This window comes from Micrasema longulum, unplaced genomic scaffold (genome assembly GCF_059751315.1).
Source record: "Micrasema longulum isolate JH-2025_06_02 unplaced genomic scaffold, ASM5975131v1 h1tg001424l, whole genome shotgun sequence".
NCBI lineage: Eukaryota > Metazoa > Arthropoda > Insecta > Trichoptera > Brachycentridae > Micrasema > Micrasema longulum.
In genome coordinates, this window is record NW_028278610.1 from 16,766 (window position 1) to 29,181 (window position 12,416).

General features: G+C 32.5%; 1 long non-coding RNA gene across 1 annotated transcript; it reads right to left on the bottom strand.

The window, feature by feature from the left end:
• Positions 1-4,788: 4,788 nt before the first annotated feature.
• LOC148275442 (uncharacterized) lies at positions 4,789-12,355 on the bottom strand. Its single transcript, XR_015824021.1, has 4 exons — positions 12,062-12,355; positions 11,687-11,867; positions 9,145-9,207; positions 4,789-4,982 (listed from the first exon to the last, which is right to left on the bottom strand). It is a non-coding gene; the product is annotated as an uncharacterized LOC148275442 (long non-coding RNA).
• Between the last annotated feature and the right edge of the window lie 61 nt (positions 12,356-12,416).

Below are 12,416 nucleotides of genomic sequence, written 5' to 3' on the forward strand. Positions count from 1 at the left end.
TGACAGGTCATAAGCCCTGAAGATGCCTGGACTTCTATATTCCCTGATGGCAATTTAAACTTGCCTCAAGCTTGTATCAAGTTTGAAGTATCGAGAGTTCAAGCTTGACCCAAGTTTGAGATTGCAACTCTGTAAACTTGAGGCAAGTTTAAAGCAAACTTCCTAGTTACCATCCAACAAACTTGCATGATGTTTGTTTTTTTTGTAAAAATGTTTGGATTTATTTAGCAAAAAAAATACAAAAAATACAACAAAAAAAAACAACAAAAAAAACAGAAAAAAAACGAAACAAAAAAAACATTTTGGGAAGGAAATATGGAAGTCTAGGTATTTACTGGGCTTATGTACTGTCATTGGCTGGTTGAAGTGGCCACTTTACAAACTGTGTAAAAGTCAGCGTTCTGCCTATGTTTTAACATCTTCGTTTCCTTAACTCTACCATCTGTTAACTTTTGTGAAGTATAAGAGCCTCTGGGGTTAAAGTATTGGTTTATTATATTGACATATTATCAACAGTCTTTTTGTTCTGTAAATAAAACATCATTCAATCAATCTAATTCAATAATAGTATAATGTTTGTGATATTGAATACTTAATTAGTTCAAACTATTGTAAGCACTGTGCAGTGGATGAGATATTAATATCATTCTTACTTTTAAAGAACTCTTGTCAAGACGGTTTTGTTGAATGACAGTGCTACGAAAACTCATTTTTATTGTTTTTTCCTCAGTGGCACATCAATAGTTTATCCTTTAAACTGAGTATTAACACTTTGACAATATTAAAAGTTTTAAAATGGCCGGAAAAACATCCAATGATAAATGCGTAATTAAAATACTAATTCACGAATTTATCTGCAGTATTGTGCATTAAAAATTACATGAAACCCACAGACAAAAACGGTGAAATATATCATTTTTCTATGACTTTGATAGTATTGCCAATCTGAATGTTGTTTGGAATTAACCACTTTTTTGGATATTTGCTATGCACTAATTTTATTCGGCGGCCTCCGTGGTGTAGTGGTTAAGACATTTGGCTCACACATGGAAGGTTCTGGGTTCGATTCCTGGTGAGAACACAAAAATTAAATGTTATTTTTCTTAAGGCTGGGTGTACCGTGCTGTAATTCATCACTGTAATTGGGCCCCACGGCTTGTTGTGGTGCTAAAAAAAATCAGTCTTGCAGAAAAGTCCTGGGATTAAATATAACAGTTTAAATTTAAAAAAGAAAAAAGGAATTCTATCCATATTTTTATGTATATGGCAATGTGTTGATCATCACTGTATGACTTTCGGATTCTGAAATACCATTCTTGACATAACAAGATTCCAGCAAGTTTTGTTAAAACTTGTCTCTTCAAATTTGACATAACAATATTCCAGCAACTTTTAATAAAAACTTGTCGCGTCAAAATTTCCTTTTCAACCTTCCATCAATCTTAAATTAAGTTTGTACAAGTTTCACTGCTATCTGGGTTGCCTTCTCTAAAAGTTCTTCATTTCTGTTGTAATCTGTTAATTAACATTTCGTAATTCCTCTGTATATTAAGTCTTCTTTGTATGTTCCCACATGTAAAAAAAAGTGTATTTTAAAGTGTCCTCGGCGCGGGTAACTCCAGTGAGGTCACATTATTTTTATTATCAATTATTGTTTTTAATGTGAAAAAAATTTATAAATAAAATACCTTTTCTAATTACATATTTTTGTCCTATTTATGTAATTGATGCTTTTTTATATTAATTTATATGTATTATACCAACATAGCAATGTGCGAAATTTATTGTAACAATAAATTTAAATAATAAAAAAAAATAATGAAAATACTGTTTTTAGTTTTATTCCACTTTTATTATTTATAACTTTTGCTAGTAACAGATAAATGGTAGGGCTTAGTGTAATTTTTATTTTTTTAATTTAACAATACACCCAAGGGGCGTTACAGGTAAGTACAAACGTAGTAAGTAACACTTTTTTGTATACACTTAGAAACAAAAAAGCATGCTGCAATGCAAAATAAAAGGTAAAAAATGTTAGAATTGAAAAGCAAATTGTAAATAACGCATAAAGAATTTAAGCAAAAAAAATGGTAAAAAATTAATGTTAAAAACAAATAATAAAAATTAGTTTACAGTAAGTAAGATAATAATATAATATATGGTACACAAAAATGTTTGATAAATTAATTTCAGAAAGAGATAGCATAATAATAATACACCTCAAAAACAGAGAAAAAATTGAAAGAAAAAGAAAGTTTTATTACAACTTTAATAATTAGTTTTAAACATATCATTTAGTGATAGGAGTCTGACGATGTCGATTGCAACGAAATTCAGTCACTAAATAAAACTGTAATATATATAAATATGTACGTATTATTATGATTTACACCCCCACAGTGAATGTAACACAGTGTGTAAAGTAGCCACTTAAACCAGGTCATAAGCCTGTTAAATTGGCAGGTCATACGCCTGTTAGATGCCTAGACTTCTAGATTCCCTTCTGTAAAATGTTCTTCATCTCTGTTGTAATATGTTAGTATAAGTTATTACCTGAATTCCATCAAGATTTGCCAATACCTAACGTAAATCACTGGACATCCCTGATTTAACGAGACTGATAAGCATCAACGTACCAAATAGATGTACAAGATTGCAGTCTACCTTTACTGTGGTGTCTGGTAGATAGAATTGTTTGGTGGATTCTCCAATCGTCAAGCTACACCGGCTCAGAAACGAGTAGGGAGAAATAGATACATTTTATTTTCCACTGGCAGTTTTAGATTAAAAATTCTTACGGCGATAAAATCAAAATATTTAATATTATTAAAATGCTGTAAAGATCACTTTGGCTTTTTATATTTTACTTACCTTCTGTAAACTTCAGAATTCTCGCGTAAAACTGTTGAAATTTTCAAATTTTTACGTCTCCAAACACTTATTTTGTTATATTTTATATTGCAAGTATCTGCTTTAATTTTTTAGCCAATAAACGCCGTATTTCGGCACTGAACTAACAACTGATTTGCGAAAAATGCGACACTGACTTTATTTTATATTCGATAATGAAAAAGTACACAAAAGCTTTTTTTTCTAAGATAAGAAAAAATATATAACTTACCCAAGTATCAAATGTTTAAACTTAAACTTTTAAAATTTAAACTGATCTCTTGTAAAGTTGAAGAAAGTCAAGTGTCCATTGTTATTCATCCAGAAGAAATGTAAGATATTTAAATAACAAAACAATTTGTTTATTTCTCTAAAATTTTACTGTACACACAGAAACATTGACAAACACAACACAGTAAATAAGTATTGGATCTTTAAATTTATTTCAACAGAGAGGGAAAACATTTTTAAGAAGAGAATATGGAAGTCTAGGCATTTACAGGGCTTATGACCTGTCATTGGCTGGTTTAAGTGGCCACTTAACACACTGTGTAACATTCACCATTCTGCCCATGTTTGAAGATCCACATTTCCTCAACTCTTTCATCTGTTGACTTTTGGGAAGTAAAAGAGCTGAAACCTTTATCAGCCACTTAAACCAGCCGATGACAGGTCATAAGCCCTGTAAATGCCTAGACTTCCATATTCCCTTCTCAAAAATGTTTTCCCTCTCTGTTGAAATAAATTTAAATATGAATCACTCCCTAGGGAGGAAATCCAGCCAGTCTGTAAGCATTTGGACAAACTCAAACATTGTTGAAGTATTGGGTCATTTAAAAAGAGTAACAGATCTTTGAGAAGAGAATGTGGAATTCTAGGCATTTACAGGGCCTTCGACCTGTCATTGGCTGGTTTAAGTGGCCACTTTACACACTGTGTAACATTCACCATTCTGCCCATGTTTGAACATCCACATTTCCTCAACTCTTCCATCTGTTGACTTTTGTGAAGTAAAAGAGCTGAAATCTTTATCACGTGGGTGAGATTCATCCGGCCTGAACCAAATCACCTACTAGATCTATCTCAATTTTTTTTTCCCTCTCTGTTGAAATAAATTTAAACATGAACAACTCCCTAGGGAGGAAATCCAGCCAGTCTGCAAGCATTTGGACATAATCAAACATTGTTAGATCTTTGAATTTAAAAAATAAAACAAATTTTATTTTAATGAGGAAGTTCAGTGGTTTTTTAAAAAATTTAAATTTGTTAATAGACTGTTAAACTAAGTCAAATTTTTTATTTTTTATTTTTATGTATCGTATTATCGGCGCTACGATTTTTCAAAGTTTTGTATTTCTGAAATAACTCCGCGTGTAACGTCAGAGGTTCATTTCCGCTTATTCTTATTCAGTTCTTCCCATTAATCCAGAAGCGACAAGCAGACCGGAAATCTTCCATAGCTCTCAGATCATAGGTCAATTCACATGAACCAGTGACGTCATTGAAAGTAGTGCGTTTTTATAAAAAAAATAAAAATATTTTTTCTGTACATTTTCAAGAAACTTTGTTCTACAATTTAATGCTCTAATTTTTACCCCACGTAAGAAAACATTTTTTGTATCCAATTTCCCGTAGGGCTGAAGTTCCTCATTAAAGCTGATATTATCAGGTAAAGTTAAATAATATTTGATGCCATTATGTTTTAAAGCTAATGTTTGTCAAATGTTCACCATGGCTTTTTTAAATAATTGTAATACGAGAGGTCCAATTTTCGGTGACTGGCATAAAAGTCGGGCTGTATCACAGAAATAACGCGAATGACCTTAGTTTTTTCATCACTCGTCTTCGCCAAAGTAATCGGTTTTTAAGTTTCTTAGCATATTTTTTAAAAATTCATTCTTTTTAGTGAGACGTCTGTTTTTTTGGTGCAGTGTTTTTATTTGTCGGACGTATTTCTCACACAACAGTTGTTTTTGGTCTAATTGTGACTTGAGTTTGACTTCTCTCGGCGAGTCGAACAAACTCTCGAGATCGGAAACATCTACATCGCCGATCTCCGAGTCCGATCGAGCAGGCGAATGTGGGTGTGCACCCTGAAATAAAATAAAAAACTATCATGCAACAAAAATGCAAAAACAAGCTTATCTTCTATACATATAAAAATGAATCGCCGTGTTGTCTCGCAAAAACTCAAAAATGGCTAGACAGACTTACGTGCGGTTTTTTGCAAAATTTTCAAATTCACGTACTTGAGGTTTACAAATAATAACATCAACTAGTAATAGTTCTACATTATCTCTGATAACATCGCAATATATTGAGTAGAAAAAAAGTTAGAAGCATATGTGTGTTTTCATCTTCCAGGGTTGCATTCGACTGAAATGCATATTCAAAAAGCAAAATGAAAAACAATATTTTCAAAACTCTAGTCCATAAATGGATTACTAAAAGGACTAGACAGGAAGCTGAGGAATATGTTTCGTATATTCTAGTCCATAAATGGATTACTAAAAGGACTAGACAGGAAGCTGAGGAATATGTTTCGTATATTCTAGTCCATAAATGGATTACTAAAAGGACTAGACAGGAAGCTGAGGAATATGTTTCGTATATTCTAGTCCATAAATGGATTACTAAAAGGACTAGACAGGAAGCTGAGGAATATGTTTCGTATATTCTAGTCCATAAATGGATTACTAAAAGGACTGGATAGGAAGCTGAGAAATATGTTTCGTATATCGGAATATAATTTAAATTTAATGAAAATCCTTTCTCATTTTATTCATGTAGGTATGTTTTAAAATCTTTTTTTATATATTTTTTAAATTTTACATCTACAATATTTTGATGCGACTTGACAATTGATGTAAAAGTATGTACAACTATTATGTATTACATAAATAATACACTGACACTCCGGAACGAGCCTGCGGGCCAGTGGAGTGGCTACATCCATAAATAAAAAGGAAATGTTATTGGATGTGTACCTATTGTATGAACATTTTTTTGTAAACTATATATTTGTATTATATATTGGATTAAATAAATAAATAAAATAAAAATTGTTGCACCCAAATAGATTGCCCAAAATTACTATCCCTGATAATCTTTCGTGTGCCCACGAGGACCGCCAGACTCCGACACATGTTCCAGGGTGAGTAGAATAGGGCAAACTTCACCCACAATTCTCCCCTCCCCTAGTGAGGATCCACAGAACGGCTAATAATTATGCTGAGCTGTTGGACTTGCTCCACACCACTCCTGCTGCAATCAAATCAGCTTTCTTATCCATCTAATGGCCATCCCCTCTGTGTTTCTCTGCTCATCTTCACTTTATTTCCTTTTTTATTTTTGTGTAATACAGCTTGCCACCACATACCGCACACCGCATCTGAGGACACAAGTCTCCTTGGCGGTGCCCACATACACGGAAAATTTGCTCATTGTCAAACGAGAAAAGCTGCCCGAAGGAGCTCTCTGAAATCTGGTAGCCTTAGCATCTTTGTGCTGAAAGATGGTAATCCAGAAGCACATAATATGTACTTCATTGGATTGGGAAAAGGCGGAGGTGAATTCTTCACTGACTGGGATTAAATTGATTGGACATGATCAATTCGCCAAAATGAGTACAAAACTTTTTAAAAGCCTTGAAATTCTTTTTGGAAGCCACCAGATCTGCAGTTTTGTATTGATTGTCTGCTATTCTAAAATTAGCAGGTAGTAAAGACAATGTCTAAGGATTACAACCAGTTCGGCGACCCCTGTGTAATACAGTAGAGTCTCGGTTATTCGACCTTCGGTTATCCGACCTTCAATTATCCGACCTTCCGAGTTATCCGACCTACCGGGGCAGTGCTCCTTTCCTATACCCGACTGCACGCATTATATTCGCGCGCCAGGCGACAGTCCTCAGTGCTTCCGTAGCTCTTTCGCTGAGAGGACGTGTTGCGCATTGTTTCCTTGTTTGTTTATGTTACACGTACATATTTGAAAAGTTTTCAATGTGCAAATAAAATTATGTAACACATTTTCAATGTCGTTTTTATCATTTTCCGTATTATCCGACCTTTTCGCTTATCCGACCTTGCCGCAGCCAGTTTATTTTTATTATTTATTTATTTTTTTATTTTATAAATTTATAGCAAAAAAATAATATACATACTTAATAACAGGGAATCTATATAAAACCAATTAATGTAATGTATTTGAAAATTAATATTTCTCTAGGAACTGGCTATATTGAAAAGACCAATGTTACTAAATACCTAGGACTATATATTGACTCTCAACTTTCATGGAAATACCAATATGAACATGTTAAATCAAAAATAGTACCCGTAACTGGCGTTTTGCATAGACTTCGTGGTCTGCTTCCTCACTCTGTTTTGTTTGCCGTCTATTACGCTATGATACATTCTCACCTATCCTATTTATGCTGTATTTGGGGTTTCGCTAACAAAAACCAGATTTCTGAGATTCAAGTTCTTCAAAACCGAGCTCTGAGAAGCATTCTTGGTTTGAAATGAGATTCCCATGTCAAGGATATTTATCGTAACACAAAAATACTTCCTTTCAAGGTAATGGCACTGTATGACATCACTAACACTATTTCAAACATCATAAACTTTTCTGCTCACACAAATTTAAAACTTACATTTAATCATGAAATTCACAACTATAATACACGACATGCAAAAAATCTTCACATTTCTAAATTTTGTTCCACGAAGTTCGGCAAAAGGTCTCTGGAATACATTGGTCGTATACAATTTAATAAACTGCCTGATGACCTTAAAAATGAAATGTCGAGTGGTAAATCTCAAAGACCAGAAATGAAGACCTATTTCTTGAATCTTTTTGAAAGTGATAGTTTTTAGCTCAGTTTTTGTGAATTGTCTATATATTGTGTTTTAGGTTTAAATGTTTTTCTTTTCTTTTTTTAATATTAAGTTCACAGAATGTTTAAATGTTTTTATTTTCTTTTTTAATATTAATTTCACAGAATGTTTAAATGTTTTTCCTTTCTTTTTTAATATTAAGTTCACAGATTGTTTGAATGTTTTTATTTTCTTCTTTAATATTAAGTTCACAGATTGTTTAAATGTTTTCTTTCCTTTTTTAATATTAAGTTCATAGATTGTTAAAATTTGTTAAAATTTTTATTGTTTAAATGTATACTATGTATTGTTACAAGAAATGTACTATTTTTTTTATGTACCGTCCCAAATGAGTTTTCTCGTACAACTCCTGGGAATATAATATCATGATATTCATGTCTTATATGTTTTATTAATAAATAAATAAAAAATAAAAAAAAAAAAAAAAAAATGAAAACAGAGTGTTCTCTGTTTATGATAGTCTCCATCTAACGTGGCTCAGCCTGTTCTAAGATGGAGATTTTCTATCTTTAGAGCATAAGTAGTCCTATACTAATAAAACAATATTATAAAAAAGAAAAACTAAGACTACTTAATTATAAATGCCTAGCTAATCAAATGTAAGAAATTAAAAATCCTTATTATTCAAATATATACGTGCCAAGAATACTTAGTATAAGTTACTTAAACATAAATAATATAGTATACAATATAATAAAACAAATATAAAGCAGTGAAATACATAAAAATATAAATAATATGTGTACCAATTATATAAAGTACTACGTTTTTTGATTTACATATATTTTTCAAAAAAATCTCTCACCACACTATTTATATGTGCAGTTATTTTTATTTTAAAATTTGTTTTACATTTTGAGTCTTTTATATTTGGCAATAAATCATTCAATATTTTTGGAGTAATTATTTTTGGGTCGTATAAACGATACTCTACTGTAGTTATGATTTTATTTTATGTTATTTTCTATAATTCTTTCTGCACTTTTAACTGTATATTGTAAGAACTCTCTGGGCATTTTTCAAAATAAATAAACAAATAAATTGAGGGTATTAGAATCAAACTTAGAAATCTCCATTGAAGGAGTTACCGAGATATTTGTGAAAAACTTTAAAAAGAGAATTGTGAGATTTTTAATAATTATACTTCACCAATTCAATGAAAAATGCTAAGTTTGCGGTGTCAAGTAGTATAATTGAAATTTGTTTTTGCAAGGTTTAGAGACGGTTTTGAATTACGCTATTATTTAGGCAGGTAGGTTTTTATGTATAGTTTATTTTGGCATCGAGAACTCATTTTCCTTCTTTGGTGGAAATTTCCAAGATAGCTTCTAATCCCCTCAATTATAACGATACGCACATTTTCCGATGTCGAAGATCTAGATGTTTCCAAGTCTGACTCGAACTTTGATGTGAGCAAATGCTGAAAAAATAACATATTATTATTAACTGAAATTACTTGGCTTCATTAACAGAATATCCTATGATTTTACTCATGTCCGTACAATCAAAACTCTTTATTGCTCAACTGTTCGCCCTCTTCTAGAATATGCCTCCGTGGTCTGGTCTCCATTCTATATCAATCGCATAAATCACATTGAATCAGTCCAACATCGCTTGTTTTTAAAAATAGCGTGGATGCTCAGACTAGAGAGAAATAATTATTCTTATGCTGAAATAGAGTCAATGTTAAATGTTTCTAGTCTACAAAAACGTAGAACTAATATTGACTCCATATATATGTTCGGCATACTAAATGGTATAATCGATGTTCCATCATTACTGGGACAAGTAAAATTCAATATTCCGACTCGTAGATTGAGAAACAATGAAGTGCTGTTCATCGATCAGCATAGAACAAACTATGGCCTAAATTCTCCAATGACCCGTCTTTGTCGTATTGTTAACTCAAGACAAGATCTGGACTTTTTTGGTTTAAGTTTACAACGATTTAAATGAGCACTAAATAAATAGTCCAGATCTTGTCTCGATGTCCCTTATGTTTGTCAATGCTTCTTTCTTTTTTTTTAATGTTTTAAACTATTCTTTTATTGTAATATTTAAACCTTATAAATTGTATACATGGACAATGTCCGTTAATAAATAAATAAATAAATAAACCAACAACAACAACAAACCATCACGCTGCTTTTCTGCAAGGGTGGGCAGAGAGGATAGAACACTGCATAACTCTATCTTTGCATATAGATTTCGCTTCCTCTACATTCATACCAGGCGCGTTCCGTCCATGCATATTGTGGATGCAGCGCACCCCTTGCATATTTGAAAATAAGAATATGTATTTTATAATGAAACGTCTGTTTACACTCTTAGCCGTGCGATGTCTTCCCACATATTATATCTTAGACTTAATTATTGTAACTTCCACTTAAGTGATAAATTTTAAGAAATAAATTCTACTTAACGTCCTTTCCCCCATTGATCATGTTTTCATATCTGTACTTTAGATAACTACCCATTTATATGCTAACACCTTAGATGAGTGGAATAAAAAAACCCCCCCTGCTCTAAGTTTCACTGATCAATTTGTTTATTTTTTGTTTAAATTCTATGACATTATGAACAATATTCTGTGTTTACTATGTTAGTTTTATATCACCCGTCGATGGGAGGAATGCTCTCCCGAAACTGTAGTAGTCTTCTTGTAAACAACAAACAAACAAACCATCACGCCGTTTCCCCGTAAGGGTAGGCAGAGAGGATAGAACGCCACAACACTCTATCTTTGCATACAGATCTCGCTTCCTCTACATTCATACATCTTCTCATGCACGCGCGCCGATTATTCCGACTTTTGACATGTCCATCTTTAAGTATTTGTTGGATTTGGTCATGCCATGTCTTGTAAAATAATAAAATTGTGTAACACTAATAACAAAGTTTTATTTTCATAATAATTTGTATCAAAATCCACTTAGAAGGAAGTGAGATGGATGCGATTAATGTTCAAAATATATTTATTTGAACTAAACCTACCTTCATAGAATTAAGAATAGTCCAGAAGAAGCGTAGAATCATATTTGAATACATCGGACTGTGTCCAATAATCCCCCCCACTATGCCCCACTTTCGCCGCGCGCATTCGTGATGTCGCCGCGTAATGTTGCACGACGGGAAAAAATATAATCATAACTCAAATGTAAGGTAAAAAAGAGCAATCTGTTAATTTCTCTGAAATTTTATTGTGCACGCGGAAATATTTATTGACACAACAATAAGTAAAGGGTCATTTAATAAGAGTAATTGAATTAATGAACTTTGAACTTAAAATATATACAAATTTTATTTTACATAAAACTGATATTTTTATATCATGTTAAATAATATTTGATGTTTTAAAGATAATGTCGGTCAAATGTCCACAACGGCGTTGTTTAATCCGAGGTCCAATTTTCATTAGTTCTCTCATTAGATGAGCAAAGTAGGGTAAAAAAATTTACCACCTGAGAACACTAACGAAATGTCCATTTTGTTTTCTTCGACAATCTGACAGATGTAAAAATAATTCAATTTTTAAGTAATGCATTTGCTACTTACACATGCATTCGCTAATTACACATGAAATGTGATCCCATCCTGTTTCTTTAAGATCCCAGCAGTATTTCTACACTTTAAAACGACACAACACGGCATAGTTGAATTTAAATCGGGAGTTGCGTACTGAACGACGTCTACAAAGAAACTAATGGGTCAAAACGTAAAACTACTATTTTAAGAGCAGTTTAGTCGCCATCGGTTGGATGCGCGTATGCGGTTTTTGGACTATTCTTAATTCTATGATACGACCAAACCAATATTGACAACTGTATCGTAGTCCACTTAGAAAGAAGTAAGATGGATGCGATTAATGTTAAAAATATATTTATTTGAACTAAACCTACCTTATTTGGAAAAGCTCCTTTGCTCAATCTTTTCAATCCACCTTTTGTGTCATAAAAGCATTTCTCCCCAAAATGCATTGAACAAATTATGCTTCGTTTGGTTGGTTTCCAAAATTCATCTGCCCGCACTCTTTGTATTATTTTTGTCCACACGGATCTCCTTCTTTCATCAGCGGGGAAGCTAAAATTCCACAAAATTAACTTATTAATAAAAGGTAGCGTAAAAAAATCGACGGTCCTGGCAACATTAACAAAATGTCCATTTATTTCCTTTGACAGCCTGACCAACGCCGACTAGATCTAGTAAGTGTTGACCTGGCAGACGGCAAAATAATTAAATTCTTAAGTAATATGATTTATGAATTCGCTACTTACACATGAAATGTGATTCCATCCTGTTTCGTTTTGATCCCGGCAGCATTTTTACACTTTAAAACGACGCAACACGGCATGGTTGAATTCAGATCGGGAGTTGCGTACCGAGAGACGTTTACTGAGTAACTAATGCCCAAAACGTAAAATTACTCATTTATGAGTAGTTTAGTCGGCTTCAGTTTTCATGCGCGTATGCGCCGTATGCTCTATGGAATTATGCAGAAAAATTATGATTCTAAATTCTATCTTCTTTTTCGTAATAAACCATAAAAATAAAAAATATATTTTTTCTACAAAATTTCTAATGATAATCAATTCTTGTCTTTGACTTTCCAGCCGTGTTTGGCTGTCATTG